General features: G+C 41.7%; 1 long non-coding RNA gene across 4 annotated transcripts in view; it reads left to right on the forward strand.

Annotated features, from left to right (window-relative positions):
• LOC143851780 (uncharacterized) overlaps positions 1 to 18,497 on the forward strand; it is a 40,770-nt gene that overhangs the window by 15,910 nt on the left and 6,363 nt on the right. The window contains exons 3-4 of one of the 4 annotated variants that reach the window (XR_013236511.1): positions 432 to 564; positions 664 to 1,565. The exons of 1 other annotated variant lie outside the window; for it this stretch is intronic. This is a non-coding gene — a long non-coding RNA (uncharacterized LOC143851780). Of the gene's footprint in view, positions 1 to 431; positions 1,566 to 3,974; positions 4,181 to 18,497 lie in introns of those variants that run through there. 2 more of the 4 variants (XR_013236507.1, XR_013236510.1) reach the window with 2 other exon arrangements.

The raw sequence follows: 18,497 nt of genomic DNA on the forward strand, positions 1-18,497 counted from the left end.
TTCATTATTGTCACAATGTATAAGATTTGGGCTTGGGCAACCATAATTTCCTGATGCAGCTTAGGAGTTTTTAAGATTTGTGTGCCAGCCAGCCTTCCTATTGTGGAAAGATGGGCTGTTAGATTGTTTTTCTTTTTCCGAAGGATGGATTGTCACAACATATTTTTATGTTGTTAACAGGTGTAAAATAAGGGTGATGATTTTTTCCCCCCTAGGATTATGCACTCCCCTTTTTATGTGATTTTTTCACTCTAGAATTATGCACTCCACTCTTTATGTGATTTGATAAAATCTGCTACAATTTGAGGGGTGAAAAATCCTACTTGGGGTGAAAAAATCATCTCCCTAAAATAATAGTAAATTATTTTGCTAAATCATTTGTTTTGGATAAGATTAATCATCTTCGTATAATTTTTATAGTTTGTGTATAGGTGTGAAAGATCTGGAATTCATATTTAGGGCCTTCTCTTTATTCACCTTATGGTTCGGGCTTGAAACAACTTCGTATACCCACCCTTTACAACAAATTCGGAAGGCTCCATATGCAATAAAAGGAAGCGCCATGTACGTGAATGTGGTTTCTTAGATATTAGGTAATGTCCGCCTATAGATATAGAAGGAAATACCCACTCTTATAACAAATTATTTCTTGTTTTCTTATAGGCTTAGTCCCTACCTTTGTTGTGGATTGTGAGCTAAGCAACCTGATGTTTTGGAAGCTACAAATGTTGTAAAGAGCATCATTACCTTCATGGGAAGTGATATATGCACCCTTTTGATTGCTTGGGCCACCCACCAGCACTGTACGTGGCCACCCCCCCTCTGCAGTCATTCATACATAGTTGTTGGGTGTCCCAAGTAATCAAAAGGGGTGGATATATCACTTCCCTTTACTTTGTATATCTTTAGAAATTGCAGACATATGAAGTATGCTGATCGATGATCGATCGTCTTTTTCCACTTGGGGATCTTTAAGCTCAAAATGGAAAGAGCGCTCAAATTATGTTTGGGAGGGTGGTGGTTCGAATCCACCAAGATCCAGTGTCATTTTACTATTCGTGTGTGACTCAGAATATTATAATAACAACTGATGTCAATGGTCCTTCACATGTACTTTTCTAAGTTAAGTTACAAACATCTGTGACTGGTTCTTGTTGAAGAAGTGGCAGGTTAGATGTTTCATATGAACATTTTTTTATTGGGCAAGCTGGGGTTAGGCGGACCCAGACCAGAATTCATTAATAAGAGAAGATTACAAGCCATAGTACAAAGTGCCAGAGGCATCATCTGAAATGATAAAGGCAAGGAGAGGAGGGATCATTGAAATTGGGATCCTATATCCCCTTTACAGGGACAATGATGCTGGAGAGGTGGTATCATTGAAATTGGGATCCTATATCCCCTTTACAGGGACAATGATGCTTTGACAAAAAATCAGCAGCCCTGTTGGCTTCTCTCCAAATGTGAGAGTTGGACCCGTGAAAGAAAGTAGAAAGTAATCTTTTTATTTTTTGAAATTGAGAAAGTAATCTTTGTATATCATGAAGAAGTGGGGTTTTTGTCCATGGACATTTTGTCTCTTCCTTGATAATCTGCAATGCTAGGAGAGAATCAGTTTCAATCCAAATATTGTGGATCTTGGAGTCTTTGGCCAATGAGATGCCATGAGCAATGGCTGCAAGCTCAAGTTCAGCAATGGTACCAGGAGTCAAGGTTTTGGGATTGATGTGGAGGGGATTTAGTGCGCGGGTCTGGGTTGAAATGGCAGATGTGGTGGGTGTAGATGGCTTGAAACGGCGGTGATGGGGTCTCACGTTTGTTGATCTCCTCGCTCTCAAGTGTCTTGGATCATTCGCTTTGATACTAGAGAGAGAGAGAGAGAGAGGAGAGAGGAGAGAGAGAGGGGTTTGGGTGTAGGGTTCAAGGTGGGAGAAGGGGTGGAAAAAAAAATGTAGGTGGGTTTTAGGGTTTTGAGATTGATGTGGAGGGGATGGAGATGAGCGGATCTGTTAGCCAAGTGGAGGAGATTAATGCGATGACAGTGCCTAGATGGAGGAAAGGAAAAAAATGTTTAGGGTTTGGGTTTAGTGGTTAAGAAAATTTGTTGTCAAACAATAGGTGGAGGATAATAGAGGGGTGTTTATGGGTTAAGTGTCAAACATTAGGTGAAGAGGCTGATAGTGGGGTTTATGTGTTGAAATGGTGAAGCAATGAACTGCTTCTCATCGATGGATGTAGATGGCCTGAAATGGCGATGGGTGATGGGGTCTCACGTCCATTGATCTCCTTGCTGTGAAGTGTCTTGGATCCTTCGCTCTGATACCAGGCTGATGTAGGCCAGGGAAGAGAAATAGAAGAAGAGATGATAAGGCTTCGTTTGGTTGCACAAAATCTCGGTGGCCGTCGGAATTTGGCTTGAATTTGGCATGCCATTTCATGTTTGGTTGCCAAAATAGCATTGGACTCCCTTGAATGTCTCCCATGTAATAATTACGTATCTGCTGATGTGGATTCCTTGCCCCCTCTAAGTAAGTCCTTTCAAAAAACTGGGACTTAGGTAAAGATTTAGTTGATGAACTTATTGATTACAACACAGTATAGTCAATGAAACAGAGAATGAAAGAATGAGTTTTCTTCTTTTTCTCTAAATAATTTTAAGTAAAATAAGGAAGGAAACAATAAAATTCCTTACTCGAGACAATGGTAATTATATGTAAAATATTTTAGGAATCTTTCTTGTTGAATAGAACAAATTCACTACCTACAGAACTGCCCTGAAATAGAAGAAAATCTAATGTATTGATTCTTAATACATGTAATCCGAAAAGATGAGAAAGCTCTTATAAAATTCCTGAGAAAAAAAGCACCAAAAGGCTTCAAAGTTTTCAATAAACAGTCAAAATATCAATCAACCAATAGACATTCTTATGTGAATCAACATACCTATGTCCAAAGAATGATAGAATAACTAAGCTGTAGCAGGCAACATATTAGATGCTCAATTGTGCATTCTTGATAGAGTTTTAGTGTTGTGGATTTTCTTACACTTGCGATGAGATATTAACAAAGAGTAACAACCAGAATTTTATTGTTTGAATGGTTACATAGCCAAAAATTATTATCCTAATTTTACGTGTTTTCTTGTTGAGAAACTTTAGTTGGGGTTTCTTTCCGGTGATTTCTTTATGTATATTTTGTGCGTGTTTGGCGTACAGTTTAAAACACCGTTTGGCGTTTGAAACACCGTTTTGGGGCCAAACGGCCGTTTGGGAGTGTTTGGGTGCGCAGCTACCGTTTGAAACGCCGTTTGAAATACCGTTTTGAAACCCTCAAAACGGCGTTTTGCAAACGGAGGGGGGGAGGTCTGTTTGCAAAACACCGTTTTGAACGGAGTTTTTGGGCTACGGGTTTTTACATGTTTGCCTCTCACCAAAACCCTTTTTTACGTATATGCGTGCGATTTTATGCGTTACGTCAAATATAAAAAAAGTTGGGATGTTAATATCATTCTTGATCACACAAATTTGTTAAATTGTTAATATTTAATTCAAAACAAGAGGCTGCTGATATCATTATATGATCTCTTAATTTTGATTTTTTAAAGACAAAAGAATTAAAAGAAACCACAGTTTCTTACTTTCTTCATCTACTTTGCAAAGTTGCAAACCCTCTCACGCCTCATTGCCTCAGCGCCTCCACTCGTCCGTCAAATCCGGCCGTTGAGAAGAAGAAGGAGAAGAACCCCAAAGGTATAGTCTTTTTTTTTTGGCAATGATGTTAAATTTTAATAGTGTTTGAATGAGATCCTAATGACCTTTTAATATTGGGCCTAATGAGAGAGTAGTTGAGTTACATTGAAGCCAACCAAACATTGAAGCCAACCAAACAATGCCCTTTTCGTTTTCCTATTAGATGGCTTGGATTTGGATAACCGGCTGGGCTGTTAGCTCATTATGTGGTTTAACAATTTTCAGATACAGAGGAGCGACAGTAGACTTGCTGAGATTAGACACTTGGATTGGAGCTTAGGAAATTTCTTGCTTTCTTTCATTATTCGAGTTAGAGACTTTTGTTACTTTATTAAAGTGATTGTCGTCTCATAAGAATTGTTTGGATTTAGACTTATGGACCTATCTATGTATTTCATTTGAGCTTTAATTGAGACTAAAATTTCCGCATTTATTAATCGATCTGAATATCGAGAATAGTTGGTTGTGAGGAAGCCTTATGCTTGTGGGGGTGACCCTATGGGCGTGCGGCGGCTGTTACGTGCGCCTTACCTCGAATTATGGGTTCGGGGCGTGACAGTCTGTCCATGGATTTTGTCATGGGATTGCCAAGATCTAAGCGTGGATTTGATAGCATCTGGGTTATAGTAGATCGTCTTACCAAGTCGGATCATAAATTTGGGCCTTTATTTTCCCCTCGATTATCTTAGATCGAATGATCTACGAATCAAGGGTCCTTGTTTTAGTATGTAGATTTATATTATGATAGAAAGCTTTCATTGAAAATTTTATTCCCATGAAAATAATTTTGTGGAATGAAATAAATGTGGAAAATAGTAGTGCATATGTTTTCCCCATGATTTGGTGGGTACACCTAAATATTGTAGTAGATGTGGCAATCATGTTTTCCCCATGATTTGGTGGGTACACCTAAATATTGTAGTGGATGTGGCAATCATATTTTTCCCATGATTTGGTGGGTACACCTAAACATTGTAGTAGATGTGGCAATCATGTGTTTTGGTGGGTACACCTAAATATTGTACACCTAAATATTGTAGTAGATGTGGCAATCATGTTTTCCCCATGATTTGGTGGGTACACCTAAACATTGCATGTTTTTCCCATGATTTGGTGGGTACACTTAAATATTGTAGTAGATGTGGCAATCTTTCAAAGATTCTAATGAATATAGGAAGGACTCATTAAATAGATTAAATTGCTTAAGAAGGAGAGGAGAGTGTGCTCATTTCTTTTCTCCATTGCAAAGAAAAAGTGAGAAATAGAAGAAGGAGAGGAGAAGTGAAGAAGGTGGGTGATCCAACCGTTACAACTTCAATCCGCTCCAAGTAAGTACCCTCTTTGCTTAACCAAAGAAATTCTGAGAACTTTAAATTAATGGATCATACTGTTGTACGCTTTGATCAAGATTTAAAACGTAAATCTAGAATTTTATAGATTTACGACTATAGGTTTTATTGAAGAAAAATAATAGGATATTATCTTTAAAACTGAAAACTAAAATTTCAGCAACTTATAAACCCTTTTAAAACTGAAATTTCAGCAACTTATAAACCCTTTTAAAACTGAAATTTCAGCATCTATGAACCCTTTTAAAACAGAAATTTCAGCATCTATGAACCCTTTTAAAACAGAAATTTCAGCATCTATAAACCCTTTTAAAACAGAAATTTCAGCATCTATGAACCCTTTTAAAACAGAAATTTCAGCACCTTTATGAACCATTTTAAAACTGAAATTTCAGCACCTTTATGAACCCTTTTAAAACAAAAATTTCAGCACCTTCATGAATCCTTTTAAAACTGAAATTTCAGCACACCTTTATGAACTCATTGAATCTGAAATTTAACTCATTGAATTTGAAATTTCAGCAATGACTTGAACCTATAAATTCTAAATTTTAAACGGGAACGAGCATCCCCGAGAAAACGTCTATCTAAGCATGCATGACCCGGGGATGGGCAAAAGAAAATAGACATCCAAATCCTAACTCACCGCATCTACTCCTAACCCATCACATCTAGGAAAGCAGTAACATCCGCATGCACAGCTACAGCTAAACAAGCAATATCAGATATGGTAAGCAGAAAAGCAGTAAATAGCCACAGCTAAGCATGTGAAACTAAGCGCACAAATAATAAGCAAGCTGAAAGTAAACACACAAGGAATCAAAGACAAACACACGATAAACAAAAGATGCGAGGAAAGAAATGAATCGATAAATCGACGGTACATGAAGACCGAGAATGCCAGGGAAAATAAAAGGGAGCGTACGATAGGCTCAGGGAGCGATTCTAATGAATCAAACTCAAAAATCCTGATCCGCTGAAGATCGGATAGGTCTCACGATCGTCATAGCCTATCGTTGGGCTCAGCGAGGACAATCCCTGCGAAGGGCCACGCTACGTCGTCGCCCGTCCCAAAACACGATAAAAAAGTCGGAAAACCGATAAAACCGGCAAATCACGATAAAAATCGGAAATGAAATGAAAAGAAGGCTCCGAGTGACCTTGCAATCACCATCCTTGCCCATTTTGATTTTTTGTATTTTTGGGAAAAGCTTGAAAGATATTTTTGGATACTGAAATGATTTTTTTGAAGGGTTTAAATGATTTTATTGAAAGGTTTGACTGAACTTGGGTGGACGAAAAGATGAGAAATATTTGTAAAAATGGTGAAGTGACGGAAATTGTGGGAATTGTGAGAAATATTTACAAAAATGGTGACTGCACTCAGGATGCCAGCAGCACGCCTGAGCTGCCTACGTACCCCTCAGCTAGGGATCAAGCCATCCGTAGTTCGGACGGAAAGGTGAGAAGTGGTGATAAAAAGAGTGAAAGTGAAAATGGTGGCTTGGCCGTAAGCTGCAGAGGGTGGCTCGAATGGGTTTGGGTGGTGATGGCCGTAAGTTGCAGAGAGTGGCTCGAATGGGTTTGGGTGGTGATGGCCGGCCGGTGGGAGTTGTAGATGGCTGGCCGGACGGTGAAGAAGGTGGTGGCAATCGGTGATGAAGGTGGTGGGGGTGCAGTGGCTGCCAGATGGGGTTTTGATTTGGGTGATAGTGGCTGGTGGTGGTGGAGAAGCTTGGTGGTGGCAAAAAATGGGTTTCGATTTTGGGTTTTGAATAAGGGTTTTGGGTAGAGATGGGTTTCGATTTTGAAGGTGAAGGTTGGAGGAGACGAGGGTGGGAGAGGGTTTTCGAATGGGTTTGGGGTGGTCAGTGGCGGCTGGTGGTGGAGGATGGTGGAAAAATTGGGTTTCGGTTTTGGGTTTGGGGTAGAGATGGTGGCTGTCGGTGGAGGTTGCAGAAAGAGGGAAAGATGGAGGAGGAGGTGGCGGCTGTGGGTGGCTGATGGTGGTGGAGATGAAGGTAGAAGACGGTGGTGGTGGCGCCGGATTTTCGAAATGCAGAAATGGTGAAAAAAAATGGGTTTCGGTTTTGATGGGTTTAGGTTTGCAGAGGGTTGTGGGTTTGGGAGTTGCAGAGGTGAGGGAGGTGGGAGTTGGCCGGAGTAGGGAGGAGGTTGCGGCTGTGGAGGTGATTCGGCCGGAATCCGGCAATGTCGCCGGAGAAGGAGGAATGGCCGGAGGTTGTGGGAAGAGGGTTCCGCTGAGGTGGAGGTGGCTAGCAATGGTGGTGCGGGTGATGGCGGTTGATGGAATGGCCGGTGGAGGAAGAAATGGTGGTTGGAACGGAGGGGTTCTGGTGGTGGAGGAAATGGGCTGGCCGGTGGGAAGGTGGTGGCTGGGCTCCCTCTCCCTTTTTTCTTTTTTTCTCCGCTGTTTTTCCCTCCCTCTGGTCCTTTTTTTTTCTCTGATTTTTTTCTTGCTGGTTCCTCCCTTCTCTGGTTTTTTTTCTCTTGTTTTTTTCTCTTCTTGCGAGAGAACCGAGCTGGAGTGGGGAGACTCATCATGAGTCATCATGAGGGGGAGAGAAAAATGAGAGTGGTTGTCCCCCTCTTGTCCCCCCAATTCCCTTGATTTTTTTAAAAAAATCAAAAATAATCATCACAAATGGCATCGGATGCCATTCATGTCCGTGCCCTTGATTTTTTTTAAAAAATTAAAAATAATCATCACAAATGGCATCGGATGCCATTCATGTCCGTTTTAAATTGAAAGAAAATGATGTTTTCCTTATTGTTTCTTTGAATACGAGCGGGTCCCACATCAGCGGGCTCCACACCAGCGGGTCCCACAAAAGCGGGTCCCACACAAGCGGGCCCCACATTCTCTTTTGCTCGGATTAATTCCATTCATTTTCCGCCTGACCTCGGGATTTTATTCGAATATGCGGGTTTAGGGCCTTGTCAAAATGGGGTGTCTACAGATGCCCCTCTTTGGCAGAGGGCACTTGTCGCACGAATGTCAAAGCCAAAAGGACAACACATTTTGACCTGCCCCGAAAACTTGGTTAAAGAAGGAAAACGTAAAGAAAATGATTTTGTAAAGATTGAATTCTTGAAGGGTCCGATGTCACAAGGGTCTTACTCAGAGTGGATGCCTCAGGGGACTTTGGAAAGAATGCTTCAGGATTGTGGATGCCGTGCGAGAATGGGCTTAGATGCCGTATGAGACGGGCTTAGATGCTTCAGGGGACTTTGGAAAGAATGCTTCAGGATGGCGGATGGCGGATGCCGTGCAAAAACGGGCTTAAATGCTGTACGAGAACGGGCTTAGATGCCGTAGGAGACGGGGCAGCTCCGGCGCATAGCTAGGAAATAGATACAACGGCTCCATCTGGTGCGCGTCATATCTATTCCCTGAGGCCAATAAGGAAAATAATGAAAGAAATAAAGAATATGACAATGCATGATGTGCAGTGTGTGAATCCCTTGTTTTATTTACGCACCTACTTGGTGCCCCTGGATTCTAACGGAAAAGGTTCCCATTTAAAACGATTTTAATCCAAATTTCTTCAAAATTAGTAAAAATGACATTTTTACAGAGTTAGGCAATGTTCCAAGAATTCCCCAGCAGAGTCGCCAGTCTGTGGACCCGCGATCCGAGACGGGGCTGGGGGACGTGCCCCCACGCGAGTCTCAGGATCATCCACGTGAAGGAGAGCTCCGCCAAGGAACTCTCGAAAGAGTGCCCCTCACAGCATGAGCGGCGATGTGAAGTGAGATACCTCTCGATTCGGGGACCAGTCCGGATTCGAGACGCACCTCGAATAAGGAAAGAGTCGCCATCCAAGGAAGTGGGCCCTGGATCCCATGATGTGCTCTGTCACAACGGATAACCAACGGATAACCAGAGACGGTGGTGGTGGCGTTCTCGCACGGCATCCGCCATCCTGAAGCATTCTTTCCAAAGTCCCCTGAGGCATCCACTCTGAGTAAGACCCTTGTGACATCGGACCCTTCAAGAATTCAATCTTTACAAAATCATTTTCTTTACGTTTTCCTGTTTTAACCAAGTTTTCGGGGCAGGTCAAAATGTGTTGTCCTTTTGGCTTTGACATTCGTGCGACAAGCGCCCTCTGCCAAAGAGGGGCATCTGTAGACACCCCATTTTGACAAGGCCCTAAACCCGCATATTCGAATAAAATCCCGAGGTCAGGCGGAAAATGAATGGAATTAATCCGAGCAAAAGAGAATGTGGGGCCCGCTTGTGTGGGACCCGCTTTTGTGGGACCCGCTGGTGTGGGACCCGTTTGTGTGGAGCCCGCTGATGTGGGACCCGCTCGTATTCAAAGAAACAATAAGGAAAACATCATTTTCTTTCAATCATTTTCTTTCAATTTAAAACGGACATGAATGGCATCCGATGCCATTTGTGATGACTATTTTTGATTTTTTAAAAAAAATCAAGGGAATTGGGGGAGAAGAGGGGGACAACCACTCTCATTTTTCTCTCCCCCTCATGATGACTCATGATGAGTCTCCCCACTCCAGCTCGGTTCTCTCGCAAGAAGAGAAAAAAACAAGAGAAAAAAAAGCAGAGAAGGGAGGAACCAGCAAGAAAAAAACCAGAGAAAAAAAAAGGACCAGAGGGAGGGAAAAACAGCGGAGAAAAAAAGAAAAAAGGGAGAAGGAGCCCAGCCACCACCTTCCCACCGGCCAGCCCATTTCCTCCACCACCAGAACCCCTCCGTTCCAACCACCATTTCTTCCTCCACCGGCCATTCCATCAACCGCCATCACCCGCACCACCATTGCTAGCCACCTCCACCTCAGCGGAACCCTCTTCCCACAACCTCCGGCCATTCCTACTTCTCCGGCGACATTGCCGGATTCCGGCCGAATCACCTCCACAGCCGCAACCTCCTCCCTACTCCGGCCAACTCCCACCTCCCTCACCTCTGTAACTCCCAAACCCACAACCCTCTGCAAACCTAAACCCATCAAAACCGAAACTCATTTTTTTTCACCATTTCTGCATTTCGAAAATCCGGCGCCACCACCACCGTCTTCTACCTTCATCTCCACCACCATCAGCCACCCACAGCCGCCACCTCATCCTCCATCTTTCCCTCTTTCTGCAACCTCCACCGACAGCCACCATCTCTACCCCAAACCCAAAACCGAAACCCAATTTTTCCACCATCCTCCACCACCAGCCGCCACTGACCACCCCAAACCCATTCGAAAACCCTCTCCCACCCTCGTCTCCTCCAACCTTCACCTTCAAAATCGAAACCCATCTCTACCCAAAATCGAAACCCATTTTTCGCCACCACCAAGCTTCTCCACCACCACCTGCCACTATCACCCAAATCAAAACCCCATCTGGCAGCCACTGCACCCCCACCACCTTCTTCATCGATTGCCACCACCTTCTTCACCGTCCGGCCAGCCATCTACAACTCCCACCGGCCGGCCATCACCACCCAAACCCATTCGAGCCACTCTCTGCAACTTACGGCCATCACCACCCAAACCCATTCGAGCCACCCTCTGCAGCTTACGGCCAAGCCACCATTTTCATATGTATACCTTTTGAATCTGAAACTTCAACACTAATTGAACCCACTTGAAAATACATTATCGTAATAATGAGAATTATCATTGAATGAAATAATTGACACCCCAAAACCTCTGTAAGCTAGATATAGTAAAATGGTGTGAATCAAGTGTGATCGGGTGTTGGTCTCACTTTCAGGTTGAGCGATCCTCTATCCTTATTTAGGACTTGGGTTCTCTCATCCGGCAGAAGTGTAAGGCAAGTGACAGTGGACTATTCTTGTATATCTCTCAATAAGGGCTTGTTATTGTTAGATTGATATTCTAATTATATTCCTATCTCAAACAGTTATTTTAGTTAAATTATCATGATAATTTCTTTGATTTTAGATCTCAACCGCTATGTAGATTTGCATGATGTAGTTTAAAAAAAAATGGATTACTTTATGCTTTGCCATGAGCATGTAGATGGGGGTATAAGGGGGGCCGTTGTGTCGTCATTGGACCAAATTGGTCAAAAGTCAACACGATCAGTGTGCGCAGCCTTGTGTTGATAATCTTACCGAAGGGAAATAATCCCTAAGCCGGCTTGACATGATGTCTCTCATCCGTAATCAAAAGTCCAAAACTGCCACTACCTTTAGACGGGGGTAGTGGATAAGTCGTGAGGCAGGGTACCTGGACGGAAATAAATGAAAGAAAAAGAAAAAATGGGAAATGCCAGATGAGCTCGTGGTGTAGCCGTCGCATGTCATTTATAGAGTTTATACATTAAAGATGTGTGTTTCTTTAATTATTGTCGGTTATGATTTATATTATTTCTATTATTTCTTTATAGTTTCATATTTTGTTTAATAGCATATTCTTCATGGGATCTTCTACATTACCTCTCACCATTATTGTTTGATGTAAATCATAACCGACAATAATTAAAGGAACACACATCTTTAATGAATAAACTCTATAAATGACATGCGACGAGTACACCCCGGGCTCATCTGGCATTTTCCCTTTTTTCTTGTTCTTTTATTTATTTCCGTCTAGGTACCCTGCCTCACGACTTATCCACTACCCCCGTCCAAAGGTAGTGGCGGTTTTGGACTTTTGATTACGGATGACAGACATCATGTCAAGCTGCCTTAGGGATTATTTCCCTTCGGTAAGATTATCAACACAAGGCTGCGCACACTGATCGTGTTGACTTTTGACCATTTTGGTCCAAGGACGACACAACGGCCTCCCTTATACCCCCATCTACATGCTCATGACAAAGCATAAAGTAATCCATTTTTTTTTTAAACTATATCATGCAAATCTACATAGCGGTTGAGATCTAAAATCAAAGGAATTATCATGATAATTTAACTAAAATAACTGTTTGAGATAGGAATATAACTAGAATATCAATCTAACATTAACAAGCCCATATCGAGAGATATACTAGAATAGTCCACTGTCACTTGCCTTACACTTCTGCCGGATGAGAGAACCCAAGTCCTAAATAAGGATAGAGGATCGCTCAACCTGAAAGTGAGACCAACACTTGATTCACACCATTTTACTATATCTAGCTTACAGAGGTTTTGGGGTGTCAATTATTTCTTTCAATGATAATTCTCATTATTACGATAATGTATTTTCAAGTAGGTTCAATTAGTGTTGAAGTTTCAGATTCAAAAGGTATACATATAGTTTAAAATTTAGAATTTATAGGTTTAAGTCATTGCTGAAATTTCAGATTCAATGAGTTAAATTTCAGATTTAAAGAGTTCATAAAGGTGCTGAAATTTTTGTTTTAAAAGTGTTCATAAAGGTGCTGAAATTTCAGTTTTAAAATGGTTCATAAAGGTGCTGAAATTTCAGTTTTAAAATGGTTCATAAGTGCTGAAATTTCTGTTTTAAAAGGGTTCATAGATGCTGAAATTTCAGTTTTAAAAGGGTTTATAAGTTGCTGAAATTTCAGTTTTCAGTTTTAAAGATAATATCCTATTATTTTTCTTCAATAAAACCTATAGTCGTAAATCTATAAAATTCTAGATTTACGTTTTAAATCTTGATCAAAGCGTACAACACTATGATCCATTAATTTAAAGTTCTCAGAATTTCTTAGGTTAAGCGAAGAGGGTACTTATTTGGAGCGAATTGAAGTTGGAAGGGTTAGATCACCCACCTTCTTCACTTCTCCTCCTCTCCTTCTTCTATTTCTCACTTTTTCTTTGCAAGGGAGAAAAGAAATGAGCGCACTCTCCTCTCATTCTTAAGCAATTTAATCTATTTAATGAGTCCTTCCTATATATTAGGATCTTTGAAAGATTGCCACATCTACTACAATTTTTAGGGGTACCCACTAAATCATGGGGAAAACATGATTGCCACATCTACTACAATATTTAGGTGTACTTACCAAATCATGGGGAAAACATGATTGACACATCTACTACAATGTTTAGGTGTACCCACCAAATCATGGGGAAAACATGATTGCCACATCTACTACAATATTTAGGTGTACCCACCAGAAAACATGATTGCCACATCTACTACAATGTTTAGGTGTACCCACCAAATCATGGGGAAAACATGATTGCCACATCTACTACAATATTTAGGTGTACCCACCAAATCATGGGAAAAACATATGCACTACTATTTTTCACATTTATTTCATTCCACAAAATTATTTTCATGGGAAAATTTTTTTCAAGAAAAGCTTTCTATCATAATATAAATCTACATACTAAAACAAGGACCCTTGATTCGTAGATCATTCGATCTAAGATAATCGAGGGGAAAATAAAGGCCCAAATTTATGATCCGACATCGATCCAAGATGGATTGATGATCTAGGCCATTGATTGGAACAATAAGGATTAAAAATTTGGATTTTACAAAAATCACGAGGGAGATTGAAAATGGTGGTCTTTACATTCTACCCCCCTTTAAAGGAATTTCGTCCCCGAAATTCAACTTCCACAAGTATAGATTCAAAATCCTAGAGGTAAAGGCTGGAAAAATTCATTTATCTACAAGCATAACTTGCAAAAGACAAATCAATCTACTCCTTTTCGCCGTCATGGATTGCTCCAATGTTCAGAGGATTCGTCTTGCCTCCTTCTTGCTGAAAGATGACGCTGGTGTATGGTGGAGATCGGTTGAGCAAAGCTATCCTGCAACGAAGGATGAGTCATGGGCACAATTCAATGTGCGATTTAACAATCAGTATTTCCCAGTTCATGTGAAGAACTCATTGGCATCTCAGTTTGCGTCGTTGAGTCAGGGAGCATTGACTGTGGCCCAATATGGGGCCAAATTTAGACAATTGTTGAGGTATGCACCCGGGTGCGCCGCTACCGAGGAGGACAAGGTAAGGAAATTTATTGATGGTCTTCGCCCTTCTATCATGGCGGACATCATCAATCTGAGACCTCAGACTTTGGCAGAAGCCTGTGAGATGGCTGAAGTTGCAGAGCGTAGTGAAAAGCTAGTACAGGCAGTGTTTAAAAACGCGTTGACTCGGCTCGGAACTCGGCCGAGTCGACGCGGATTGGTGGTGACCGCGTCATTGAGCCATGGACTCGACGAGTCCATGCCATCTCGGTCGAGTTCAAGCCGAGTCAAACACAAATCCAGCTTTTTCCAAGAAAAAAAAACGAGGAGATAATATATCACTTTCTCTTAATTATCAAGGTAAGTGTGTTGCATGCCTACACATAGTAGACTAAGCTCGAGGCATAAAGGTGACTACGTGATAGCTATTCCATCATGAAGTATGTGTTGTCAACATCATAACAGTTTTGTCTTAAAGCTTGCATCCCTGTTCGCTTTCTCACTCTCACCTGTCATTTTGATAATGCTGCCACAAGTATTATTTTGCAGGGGGTATGATTTGATGGGTCATCAAATGGACGGTTTGGATCTTGGGATCATCCTACAGTGTGTGTAGTTGCATAGTCTAGAGTTTTTTCATAAAGTGCAGCACTGCCCATGCCATAGGATAATCCAAACCGTCCATTTGATGCATCACATATAGTCCAGAATTTTTCCAAAAAGTGGTGTAATGCCCATACTTTAGGATGATCCAAACCGTCCATTTGATCCGCCACATCTTGTATTTTTTCATTTATATTTTATAAAAAATTATAACTAAGCCGCGTCGACCGCGTTCTTGGCCGTGTCCGCGTCGAGTCGACTAGGTTTTTCTTCGGCCGCATTCCGCGTCGTATCCGCATTTTTAAACACTGAGTACAGGCAATGCGAGTTTAGTTTTCTACAAATAGAAACCAGATGCCTCCCCCTAAGAAGCAGAGGACAGATAGTGGTATTCAATCTAGAGCAGTGTGCCCTCTTTGTGAAAAAGCTCATAGTGGTCAGTGCTGGAGGACCATGAATGTTTGTTTTAATTGCGGATCTGGTCCTGAAAGCTGTCTTGGGCACATCTTCTGGCTTGATCTTCAACTGATGGTAACCCGAGCGAAGATCGATCTTAGAGAATACTTTAGACCCCTATAACTGATCAAATAGATCCTCGATCCTCGGCAATGGATACTTTAACTGTCACGCCCCAAACCCAGAATTCGAGGTAAGGCGCACGTGACAGCCGCCGCATGCCCATAGGGTCGCCCCCCACAAGCATGCAAGGCTCCTTTACAACAACTATTCTCAACAATCAGAGTAACTAATAAATGCGGAAATTTTAGTCTCCAATAGAGTTCAAATGAAATACAAATATAGATTAGGATTATAAGTCTAAATCCAAACAATTCTTATTAGACGACAATCACCTTAATAACGTAACAAAAGTCTCTAACTCGAATAATGAAAGAAAGCAAGAAATTTCCTAAGCTCCAATCCAAGTGCCTGATCTCAGCAAGTCTACTATCGCTCCTCTGTATCTGAAAATTGTTAAACCACATAATGAGCTAACAGCCCAGCCGGTTTTCCAAATCCAAGCCAGCTAATAGGAAAACGAAAACAAAGCTGGTGCGGAAAAGAAGTAACATGCCATAAAATTTAGGCAATGCAGAAATTGATAAGAATCAAGAAAGATCATTTCTACATAAGCTATATAAGAAAAATACATGTTTTTACAAAAACAGTTCCAACCACTCGATTATGCAGTTTTCCACTTTGAAATCAATGACAAAGAATATATATTTTCAAACACTTGATTTTTGCATTTTTCCACTTGGAAATTAAATACTTAACAGTCTTCTCTGTGGCCAATTTCCAACCTTATTGGCAAGTAGCGTAACCCAAGGCGAACACTCGTTCGCAGGACTCACAGGTCCAAAAGCGCGCAATGTAATATTATCAATAGCCAGAGGACTCCCTACTGGCCGCCCGAGATCAACCTTACGGGTAGATAAAAATTGACCGGTCTACGTGATCACGTCCAGTGTACTGACCCACTAGCAGGTTGGGCACTTGATCCCCAGATCAACCTTACTAGCGGAATCCATTCCTTACCAAGACTGTATACAAATAAAGAGAGAAGCAATTTAATGTTTGCAATACCGTGCCATAAATTTTGTAGACGTTTTAAAACCATTGGGGGCTCCCCCGTTCCAAACCATTGAAACCATATCATATATAAAATGCTTTTCAATAGTGTTTCATGAACTTGAGTTTCCAAAATCATGTTAGTCACAAAGCCCTTTTGTATAGATAAGGAAGCATGTTAAGACTAAAACATTTCATGGATAATGACAATTCAATCATTTGGAATGACATGCTAAAAGAAAACAGTGAGAAACCTTTTCAAAACAGGTTCCATAAAATGAACTGTAATAAAAGCTTGCAACAAATCTAAGTATATGAAATATACGTAATACACTGATATAGGGTATGATCACCTACCTTAAGCGCTACTCTAAGAATTTCCTTTAGCGAAGCACCAAACGTGTGGCTGTTATTTTGGTATCAACACAATCAAAGATTTGTCCAAATTCTGTCTGCAAATAGTACAGACTCCCATTAATTTTTGTATGTAACATGCAAATATAACTTATATATTTATAAATCATATTAAATGAATGATTTAAGTGACTGTGTTCATGATTTTGGCCCAAAGTTTGGGGTAAGGGCTATTAAATGGACGCCTAGGATCAATCAGAGGAGGGACCCACAAGAGGAAATATCCTTCATTAGATCTTACCCTCCGCCACTTCTGTAATGCAATGCTAACATACTCATTGTTACGTATAGGCCCCTACCTCCTGTATTTTTTTAAAGCCTTATGATGATCTCTAATCGCCTGATACACTATCAATCAAACGAAATATTTTTGGTGGGAGAAAGCAGAAAACTTCCAACGAGTAAAAATACACATTGGACCATTACAGCAGACCCATAATAGCGTTTATCAGATGGACGGTTTGGATCACCTGAATGTAGGACCCACTATGCAATAGGAGGTATTCCTACCAGATAGAGGCTTAGGATCAAAGAAAATATAAATACCCTAATAGTCTTAACTGCTGCTTTGTTTAGAATCTTGAATTGTCTCTCCACTTCCATGTATTCTTCTTTAGATAGACTACTTGTTGCTCCTTCAAATCCATAGCTAATAAGAACAAGAGACAGTAGAATGGAATCCCATCTAACTATGAAAGCAAGGACCTCCCATAAGCCTATGAAGTAGCTCCTTTTTATAGATATGATAACCCAAAATGTCCCCCATAGGAACTGTCCAATACGATGTGGCTCACATGCCCCTTTTTTTTTTTGTTATGCAAGCAATATTTCTATCAAGGAATTATTGACCTGTCGTTTTCCTTTTTTTGAATATATAGATGCTACCTTATTCTCTACTAGCTGAAAATCTATAGGAGGAAACCTACCAAGATAATCTATAGGAGGAAACCTACCAAGATTGCATCTTGAAATGATAGAGCTTCCTAATACATCCTACCCACTAGTGGAAGATTATTCAAAGCCAATTTTTTTTAACTTTAGTGGAGGTGTTATTTTCGGCTTGGAGAAGCAAGAAAGCTTACTGCCATAAATCCAAGCCCTTCTGGGCGGCCTGGAAGGGCAGAAATTGCGCTGGAGGTTTGTCCGTCTAGGCCTTCTGGGCGGCTCGGCCGGGCAGAATTTTGTCTTCTAGCGAACGCGTCATATCCTGTCCGGCTAAGCCTTCTGGGCGGCTCGGCCGGGCAGAATTTTGTCTTCTAGCGAACGCGTGATATCCTGTCCGGCTAAGCCTTCTGGGCGGCTCGGCCGGGCAGACTTTTGTCTTCTAGCGAACGCGTCATATCCTGTCCGGCTTAGGCTGTGGACGGCCAAGCCGGGCAGGTCTTTTGGCGTCTAGCGATTGCGCCATATCCTGTCCGGCTAAGGCGCTGGACGGCCGGGCCGGGCAGGTCTTTTGTCTTCTTCAGATGATCAGATTTTCTGCTCGGCCTGTGATGAGCTCATTTTCTGGTCGGCCTCTGATGAGCTCATTTTCTGGTCGGCCTGTGATGAGCTCATTTTCTGGTCGGCCTGTGATGACCTCATTTTCTGGTCGGCCTGAGATGACCTCATTTTCTGGTCGGCCTGTGATGACCTCATTTTCTGGTCGGCCCGAGATGACCAGGAAAAATATCCTGTCCGGCCATAGTATTGTGTACCGGAGTGAACCAAGCGGCTCAACCCCAGTTTAAGAACTTGGATTTCATTGTGGGTGGTTTTTGGCCCCCGTACTCTCCTGGCCGGTAGTTGGCTCACAGCCATTTAGAGGCGAACCGAGGTGAACCACCAATTCAGGATCCCATTTTTCTGAACTCGGATTTCAGGTGGTTTTACATGGGTGGTCCCTGGCCGGAATTGGGTTCCAAGCTATTTCGGGACGGACCGGATTGAA

The sequence above is a fragment of the Tasmannia lanceolata genome, unplaced genomic scaffold (genome assembly GCF_043159265.1).
Source record: "Tasmannia lanceolata isolate RefF3 unplaced genomic scaffold, GAP_Taslan_0.1 ptg000018l, whole genome shotgun sequence".
Classification (NCBI taxonomy): Eukaryota; Viridiplantae; Streptophyta; class Magnoliopsida; order Canellales; family Winteraceae; genus Tasmannia; species Tasmannia lanceolata.